At 42.0% G+C, this 9655-nt stretch overlaps 1 pseudogene; it reads left to right on the top strand.

Moving 5' to 3' along the window:
- Nucleotides 1-3716: 3716 nt before the first annotated feature.
- Nucleotides 3717-6865, top strand: LOC142817626 (uncharacterized; annotated as a pseudogene).
- Nucleotides 6866-9655: the final 2790 nt, after the last annotated feature.

The following is a 9655-nucleotide window of genomic DNA, read 5'->3' as shown; positions in this document are numbered from 1 at the left end:
AGACACCTTCCGGTCGTTCTGACATAGCAAGCACCGCATGAAAGGCGGATCCTATAGACAACTTCCCGGGAGCATGCCACATACCTGTTTCTATGCTGAGCTCTACATTCCGCTGATGACTGCGTTTTGAGGGGGTTTGTAGATTTAGTGAGGTTGATTAATTTGAACGGTGCAGGGGACAGCACAAAAATTCCCATTCATTTTTCGATTTTTTTAGCCTGTGCGATATTTTGTGTTTGTATGGAACCACGGCTGTCATTTCCCGGTCTGTATCCATGTTGCTCATATTTATTCCTTTCTTCATGATACCTCAAAGGTCCCACATAGGACATTACATGAGGGGTGGGCGAACAAAAAAACTGGCGAGCCAGGTTAGGTTTCATGACCTGAAAGACGGTCTTCAAAGGCAGCTTTGAATTGAGCAATGTCGGTGATGAGGGTGATATCGGATGGAAGGGCATTCCATTCTCGGGCAGTATGCAGGAAAAATGAACGTTGGTAGGTGGCCGTATGTGCTCGTGGAAGATACACAGCATTATGGTGCGAGTGGCGAGAGAAACGATGTGCAGGAATGATGATTTGGTTTCCTGGAGGCAGCGAAAGAAAAACCTAAAAAATAATATTACACGAGCAGTCTTGCGGCGACAAAAAAATAAGGGGAGGCAGAGCTGGGATTTTAGAGTGGATACACTTGGCCTGTAAGAATAATCGGAAAGAATGAACCTGACAGCGCGGTTCTGTACTGATTCAAAGGAATTGTTTATGTTAACTTTGTGATTGTCATAAATAGCAGATCCATATTCTAGTTTTGTTCGAATCAACGTTTCATATGCAAGTAGTTTGACTTCAGGGGATGCTGATGATAGGTTATGGCGCAGATAACCTAATAGGTGATTGCAAGAATCAGTTAGTCGGAGAATATGATGGCACCGAAACATATCACTAGATAAATGTACTCTTAGGTATTTAAATGTATTGCATTGGGTTAATGTGTTGTTGTTGAGAGAGTAAGAAGGAGCTACATAGTTACGGCGAGGATGAAAGGACACGTGGGAGCACTTACTGACGTTGAGGGACATGTACCAGGAGGTCATCCCGAAGAGAGGAAGAGTCTGTGGAATTTATTATTGGACGATAGAGAACACAGTCATATGCAAAAAGGCGTATATTAGATGATACATTAACAGGAAGGTCACTAATATATATGAGAAAGAGTAGCGGTCCTAGTACGGAGCCTTGCGGCGCAACAGATAACACAGGGGATAGAGACGCGGAAAATGAGTTGGTGGAAAAAAATTGAAGGCGATCGGTCAAGATTTCATGTATTCAATTAAGTGTGTCGGTGTGTAGGTTTAGATGTGAGACTTTATGGATAAGAACAATGTGCGATACTTTGTCGAAGGCTTTTTCGAAGTCCAAAAAGAACGTCGGTGTTGGTTTATATCCAGGTTAGAATGTACATTATGCAGGAATAATATGAGCTGAATATTGCAAAAGTGAGCTTTGCGAAACCCGTGCTGGTTAGGGTGAAAGAAGTTGACAGATGACAAAATATTGGAAATGTGTGAATGTAGAATGTGCTCCATTAGTTAAGAACAAACGCTGGTAAGAGAAAGAGGCAGTATTTGCTAGGATTTGTACGGTCACTCTATTTAAAATTGTGAATTATCTTACCAACTTTCCAGTCAAAGAGGATATTTCCAATGCAGAGGGATTGCTGGGATATTAACCTTAAGAAGAAACTCATGATGTGATTGGTGTTTTTAATACCTTAGCGTTTATGCCACCAATTCCACACGGAGATGAATTTTTTATTGACTCAATAATTGTAACAATGCCGTTCGCGTCTAAAGTGATGTTTTCAATGGGGGAAGGGTAATTAGACGGTGGCAAATGAGGAAGAATTTCGGGGCATGCATTAGTGAACACAGAACAAAAAGCAGTGTTTAGAGCATCAGCAGTCTCATATTTCGGAACAGGGCAGCCAGCACTGTCACGGAGAAACGCTTCTAGACACCTGATGATTAATGCATTGCCAGAAGCGTTTCAGAGTATTGTGCAACATGGAGGGCAGCATGGTTGAAAAAAGCCACGTGTGGCATCTGCGACATGCTTCTCATACTGCTTGACCGCAGCATGGTATTTCTGCCACTGAAAGTCAGATTGAGAGGTGTTAGCAGGACGAAAGAGACGTTTCTTTTTATTGTTCAGACGTTTTAGTGTTGTGTTAAATCACGGAGATTGTTTCCGTTCAATGATTGTTATGGTGGGAACGTATCTTTTACATAGGCGCAGAAATTGAGATTTAAACAGCAACCAGTTAGTTTCATGTGAACGGTGGTGAAAGTCCACCTCAAAGTTATCACAAAAGGTTGTTAAATCTTGGAACATGCTGTTGTAGCACCCTTGTCATAAAGCGTGAGTGTTTTTTTTATTCTTGTTGGATTGGACATGTCACTTGAAAAAGTAGCATGCAGTATTTTATGCTCACTGAGAATATTCAGGTATACAATATAGGAAAGGTTTTCAGGGTGTGAAGTTAATATTAAGTTTAAAATGGTATCCGAATGGTCAGTATAGCAAGTGGGATTGTTGACAACTTGCGATAACCCAAATGCAAGGCACGTGTTGACGAATTCACTGGCCATGTTACTTTTTGACAGAGTGGAATCGAGATTTGACCAAGCGATAGATGGGAAGTTAAAATCGCCAAAAATTAAGACAGGCGTGTTATGATACCAATTCTTTATCTGGTCCAACGCATCGTGGAAAGCGGGCAAGAATGCGGCATCGGCAGAAGGAGTGCGATAGCAAAAGCCAAGAAGGATGCGCGGGAGGAATGCAGTGCAACATAGCCATAGCATTTCAAGAGGTGATGGAATTAAAATCAGGATGCATTGTAGTTCATGGCTTGTGGCGATAAGGACGCCACCATCGCGGGTATTGTCGACTCTATCTTTGCCAAATATATCGAAGTCTGGGAAGAGGGGCATGATCTCGGAATCGCGAATGGATGTGTTAAGCCACGTCTCAGTAAGCAAAACAACATTACACGAAGAAGAGCTGATGAGGCCAGATAGTGAGTCACGTTTTGGAATTACACTACGGATATTAGTATACAAGAACGATATGGAAGAACGATTACGTTGCGGTGTATGAGGTTTAGACTGGGGTGACTACTAGGATTTGCGCTTGATTGCGTTGTTGGCCTGCTGGTTGTAGACGAAGGTTTTGCCGCTAGAGAAAAGTTTATCGTAACGCAGCTTGGGCTGGAGATTGTTAAGCCTGGTTCACACCGAAGGCGGGCGGCAAAGCGGCAAAGCGAGTTTCTCAACGCGGCGAGGCGGCGAGTGCATGTACCTGTTCAGACCGCACGGATCGCTTGGCTGCCCGCGCGGCCAAAGAGGCAGGGTATCTTGCTGTGTGTCGCCATCTCATGGCACAATTTGGGACTTCTTCTCATGTGACTCCTCTACTCTCCACGTTAGGGCGCCTGTGTCAGCTGTCCAGCTCTCGCGCCATTTCCGACTCAGCGGTGTCGCCAGTTTTGCTTTGTTACGACGCCTGCCATGACAAGTTCGGACGAAGAGGACGATACACTTTCCGTTCTAACAGTCGCTTCATTATTGTTGCGTCATGAACAGCTGGAAGCGGGTAAATAGCCCCGCTGCCAACGTCGCTGGTGGATCCGTTCAGCATTGCAGCAGCGAGATACTATGGGGCATGCGGACATTTTGTTGACGCTCCTTCGGTCTCGCGATGTGAAATGCTACAGAGAGTGAGTACCCATTGAAAACTAATGAGACTTCATCACGTTTCTTTAGTGATGTCTGCCACTGTAAGGAATGAGTTTTGCGTGTTCTTCAAATTGCCTGGCATGTGTGTTATTTCCGCAGCTATTTGAGGATGTTCCGAGCTGCTTCGACACACTCTTAGAAATGGTCAGGCCAAAAATCAAAAAGAATGACACCAACTATCGAAAGGCAATTCCTGCAGAACACCGGCTAGCTCTAGCAATCAGGCAAGGGTTCATATAGACACATTTCGCGCGTTGAACTGCTTGTTTTTACGTCATGCACAGAAATTATTTTTTATCTTCACCATGCAAAGCCACATAATAGGGCTGATTCAAAGCACTTTTAAATTTACCAATGTTTTTTTAGATTCTTGGCGGCAGGAGAGACGCTTCCATCACCATCGTTCAATTTTTTGACGGGCAGATACATGGCCTGTGTCATCGTTTGTGGAGTATGCCAGGCAATTTGGGATGTACGTGGCCCCACATACGTGGCACTTCCATTGACACAGAATGAGTAGTCAAAGGCGACCGGTCAGTTGATACTTTATGTCGCAACTGTTTTTAACAGCTGTCCTACACTCATTAAACTGCACATGAATATGTTCACCACTTATTAATTTATATCAGTATCGATGAAACCTCAATATTATCGTTGATGTAACCATTCGCTTCAAAATACTTTAGGGGAACATTGTTTTTCATGACCTCATTGCATGTTGCGAGAGACTTTGAAGAGAAGTGGGATATGCCACACTGTCTGGGTGCCATAGGCGGCAAACATGTGATTGTGGAGTGCACAGTAAACTCAGGAAGCCGAGACAGAAAATACAGGGGCTCATTCAGCAAATCATTGATGGCAATCAGCGATGCAAACTACTGGTATTTATCTGCTGATGTCGCTTTGTATGTCAGTGATTATTGTTAGAGAAGGCAGTCCTGTTCATAGCGAATGCTGTGAGCATTTCCAATCAAAGACTGAGCTACCGGTCAGCATAGTTCTGTGCTAATTAATATTATTTTCCACGTCACCTGCTTGTATCAAGGCATTTTCTAAAATTCTGGGCATGCAAACACTAACAAAAGAAGTGAGGACATCATGCCCTACTTTTTGAATGAAGACTTATCAGCTAGCTCAGCTGTATGTTGTTACTATGGCACAATTAGTATTTACAACTTTCAATTCCCTCAATAGAGTGGTGCAGGTCTGCTTGCTGAAGATATATGTTTCATCAAAACATGAAGAGTTGTTCTAACAGTTTACATAGAAATTTCAATTCACACTCATGCGAAACTCCACATAGTTTAGCAGAGATGAACAAATTACGTTCAATAAAAAGCGGTAAATAGCTGTAAATAATAATGTACAGTAATTAGAGCAAAATAACACACACAAGAAAGAGCACGAGGACATGCAGGTGTGTTCATCCCATTTCTTGTGTCTTTCTGTCTGTTCTCGCTAATATACCTGGGCAGATAAGGCACTACCAATTAGTCCGACAATTTATTGTAGTCAAACATTTGATTTTTAAGAAAAATAAGCTTTGCTGTACCATCTTTGTATGGTAAACAGTATGCTTAAAATGAATAGATGCCGAGAAATGTTTGTTCTGACTAGTGTTTATCGCATTAGGCTACACGGCATGACAATTGGTTCAAAATGTAACGTGGAATCCCAATGAATGGTGCCTGTAAAACATCAATGCTAACATTTAGATTTATTTTTTTGCACTCTAGTTTTCTGTATGTGGAGATTGGTCACAACGAAAGTGAGTCAGATGGAAGCATATTCAGCCAAAGCAAGCTGCAACCCATGGTGACGAATGGCACTCTTGGAACTTCACCAGACGCCTGTCTTGGAAGTATTGGCAACATGCCGTAATTTTTTGTTGGTGACGAGGCATATTCTCTAAAGACATACACGATGAGACCATATTATAAGAAAAGTAAGTGGAGATATCATAAAGGTATATTTCATTTATAGTATAGCCGTGGCCTTGACATTGTTGAACCTATAGCATAAATTCAGCATAAATTGATCACTTGTCAAATTTGCTTGCTTCATACTGCATATTCACTGCTCATTCATTTTGTCAACATATATGCAAGTGCATACCTTACAAATGAGTGTTGTTTTGTTATTGTACTAGCACTACTGACAACCTAGAATTGAAGTACTTACAATTGATATGCATAATAGTGCCTCAAATATGCTTGTTCGGACAGAGGCTTCTGCACAGCTTTAATGTTTTATAGGTGAAGCTATTATTATAAGAAGCATCAGAAGAGCTATGCAGTTGAATATCAATTCTCTATTTCATGATTCAGTATTAGAGCAGAAGTGCAAATAATTGGGTGCAACTAGTTTCGCTGATTCATACACACAAGTGGTGCTTTGTACTTATAGTACAACAGCTTCATTCCAAAACATGTACTTTCTTACAGGTCTTCATCCCGTTCTCACTTTAAACACCACAGCTTACACGTCCCGGTCCTCCTCTATACAAATCGGTGCAACCAGCTAATTTGAGGAGCGCCACCAAGAAAGAATATTTATTTATATGTTGAGCAGGGCTCGAAGAGTAGTCGAAAATTCTTTCGGTATACTCGCCCATAAGTGGCGAATTCTTTGTTGGCCATTCAAAGCAATAAAGGAGAACATAAAAAAGTGTGTCTGCCTGTGTGGCTTTGCACAACTTTCTTCTGAAGGAGTCGCCTGCATCACAAAATTTGTACTGTCTTCCAGGCAGCACAGACAGTGAAGACTGGCAAGGCAACCGTACAGATGGGAGTTGGAGAACTAAGGGTGTAGTCAACGGTGCACTGACTGCATTAGCCGGCACAGATGGAAACTTGTCAAGGTAAACATGGCTTCGGTACATGTTTTATTTTTAATGCATCTCAGGTATAGTCATATTTGAAAGAAGATTGAGAAATCGTTTTGCCTCAATATTACAACCTTCTTGAAATACCTTTTGCAGGCACGCTCATGCCATTCGTGATGAGCTGCGCAGGCATTTCATAACACAGGGCAATGTGCCATGGCAGGTGCAACAAGTGAAAGACTGAGATGGTAACCAGTCAAGTAAGTTTACGCCTTCTTAGCACATCTCTGTAGCATCGACAGCATCACTGCACAATAATACTACACGACAAAGGTAAACAGCATAATACAAATGAAGAGCTATTTTTGATTCACTGCCTTCATCATGATTGGCTACCAGATGAAAAATTACTTCAAACTATGTATGTCTGTATTGAAACGTGCAGACATATTACACAAATTTAAGCAAACACAAATTAACTTTAAGAAACAGGCGATACCATTCGAAGTCATGTCAGCGAAAAAAGTTTTATCATAGAAGCACCACTTGTGTGAAAACGGGGCAAATTCAGGCTTTATTTGCACTCCAATTACTCCAATTCTTAGCGATCCTTAACCTCCTTCACTTTATGGTGAACCAAATTTTGCACCTCATGCATTCTGTCTAACTGGTCGTCTAAAGGCAGCGTGAGAAGCATTCCAACTATCGTGGGTTCAAAAAAGTACAGGACGTCTTTTTTTTTGTTCCTGGCCTTCGCGTGCTGTTTTTAGATGGTCTAGACTTGCCGCTGCCACATCCAAAGATGTAGCTGCTTCATTGGAAATCCTGCAAGTGAGATGTGTGTTTTCATATTGTTCTGCAACGAAATAGGTCACAACTTACGTCTTTCGGTTTTTCGACCCTCGGCGACACTTCCTGGGCCTTGGTGCACTGTAAAAAACCTAAATTAGTAAAGCCATCCTCTATTGTTGGAACACACCATGTGCTGCAACAACTACAATGTTCTTGCCTTGTATTTGTCTCCTCTCCTTCTGTTTCAAGGACATCAGTCTCTTGTTGGCTGCATGATTAATTTCCAAAATAATTAGCTGCGAGTGCCTTACAAACTTACGAGTCAATAATTATTGCTCTACTTATAAGTGTCAGCCAATATCACTTATGAAACCATTATTACGTTTCAGTACTGTCGGTGGTTTCTGCTTGACGACCGCAAAGGTCTGACGTGCTGCTGCCACACCTCTCGAGGTCTTCTGTGCCGACTTCACGAATGTCGCTGTATATAAATTTTTCAACTTCATCCTGGCCTGTGCCTTCTTCCCTGTAACATTCTGACCTGCATCAAGGGAAAATAAACTTGTTTTTCATATTTACTCTTACAATGTTCGAATTGCTCTTACCAGATGTATGCAGTTGGACTCAATAAACTGCAAATGCAGTCCGTGCTTAAAGTGCACGTGGGGTCAGCACTGCAAATTAGTGCTGACATAGCAAAGTTTGTTCAAGCATACTGGTATGATTGAAACCAATATAACATTTACCAGTTCTGGCTTGCGGCCCCTTCAATGGTGGTCAATGTGTCACTACTCAAATTGAGCACAACTGTACGTATTGCACTGCAGGGGAACGCAACGTTCTCTAAAATTACCTATGTACAGTTTGTCACCACTAACAATTTTGCAACAACGGATACACTGTGATGTTCATTTCAAGTTACTTACCCTGTGGCCTGTTTAAAACTGATGTTTCTGCATATGCTGCAATACCAGTTGAATAAACATAAAATTAGTGTACTTATCCATAAAATGCTTCGAGTTCACACTGCACTTATGGCATATGTGATGTCGCAGCATTTTATGATACTAACTAGAATCAACAATAAATTAACGAAACGCTGTGGAAACTAACAATTTGGTGAGATCAGTGGGGACACTCACATGGGCTCCACGTAAACTTCCTCCATTATGGGCACCATGGACTCGAAGTGCCTCCAATTCACGGAAGGAGTGTTGGCGGCTCCAGCCCCACTTATTGTTTTGTCCTTAATTTTTGTTTTCAGTTTACTGAAACTATCCTTTAGGTTTTTGAATTTTGTTTACACAGTGCCGCTAAAAAGGAAGAAAAACATTTTCACAACTTAGTAAGATGTTGCACAGCAGTGCTACTCAATGTGAAGCAATGTATGTCCTATTTTCTTCAATCGCAAAGCAAGGAAATTTACATCTTTTTTTTCGTGCATAAACTGGAGTGATTCGGCAGTCTCACTCAAGAAAACTAAAAATAAGAAATTGTAGGCGAGCCGTATTATCTATGAATTTACATGAAAATTGGAAGAAAACGGCACCACATACATCTATTTTTAAAATTCACGTGTGTGAGTGTTGCACAAACTGCTCAACTGTCATAAATTGCAGAAAGGGGGGTTTGTAGATTAGGCGTTCTATGCCGTATTGAGGCAAGATTAGAATGAGCTGCAGCGAGTCACGAAACCTGCTGCTGTGCCTGTGGACTGACGCCGTGGGCAAGCCGCCAGATGTGGGGACTGTGCCGAACTTGCGTGGTTTTTGAACGCTGATTTTAAATTTTTCTCGCGAAAACGCAGTGATTGCACAATAAAACGCGAAACTCCCAAAGCTTTCGAATTTCGTGGAGACGCTTTTCGTGTACTCATTCAGAAATATCTCTTACAGGCTGTTGAAACGCACGCTCTAAAGAGACAATAGAAATGGGTTTTTTAGGCTGAGTATCGCTTACGCTCTGCCAGTCGCACATGTAGCGTATCGAAGGAGTGCATGAAACTGCATAGATGTTGGTTTCTTGACGAGCGACATAACGAGCTTGAATACTCACGCACACTACGCTTCCTTGAGCGCGGTTGTGTGTCTGACCAGAGCGGAGTTGAAAATTTCCCGATGCTATGAACGATGGGCTGTGCACACACTGGTAACTTCCAAGTGCGTTGCTATTTTCATCCACAGCTCCTGTTTGTATTCCACTTCTTTGTATCGCGGATGGCATTTGTCAAAGAGCACTGGGT

The sequence above is a fragment of the Rhipicephalus microplus genome, chromosome 5 (assembly GCF_043290135.1).
Source record: "Rhipicephalus microplus isolate Deutch F79 chromosome 5, USDA_Rmic, whole genome shotgun sequence".
In the NCBI taxonomy this organism is placed as follows: domain Eukaryota; kingdom Metazoa; phylum Arthropoda; class Arachnida; order Ixodida; family Ixodidae; genus Rhipicephalus; species Rhipicephalus microplus.
This window is presented reverse-complemented; position numbering and strand designations above follow the sequence as displayed.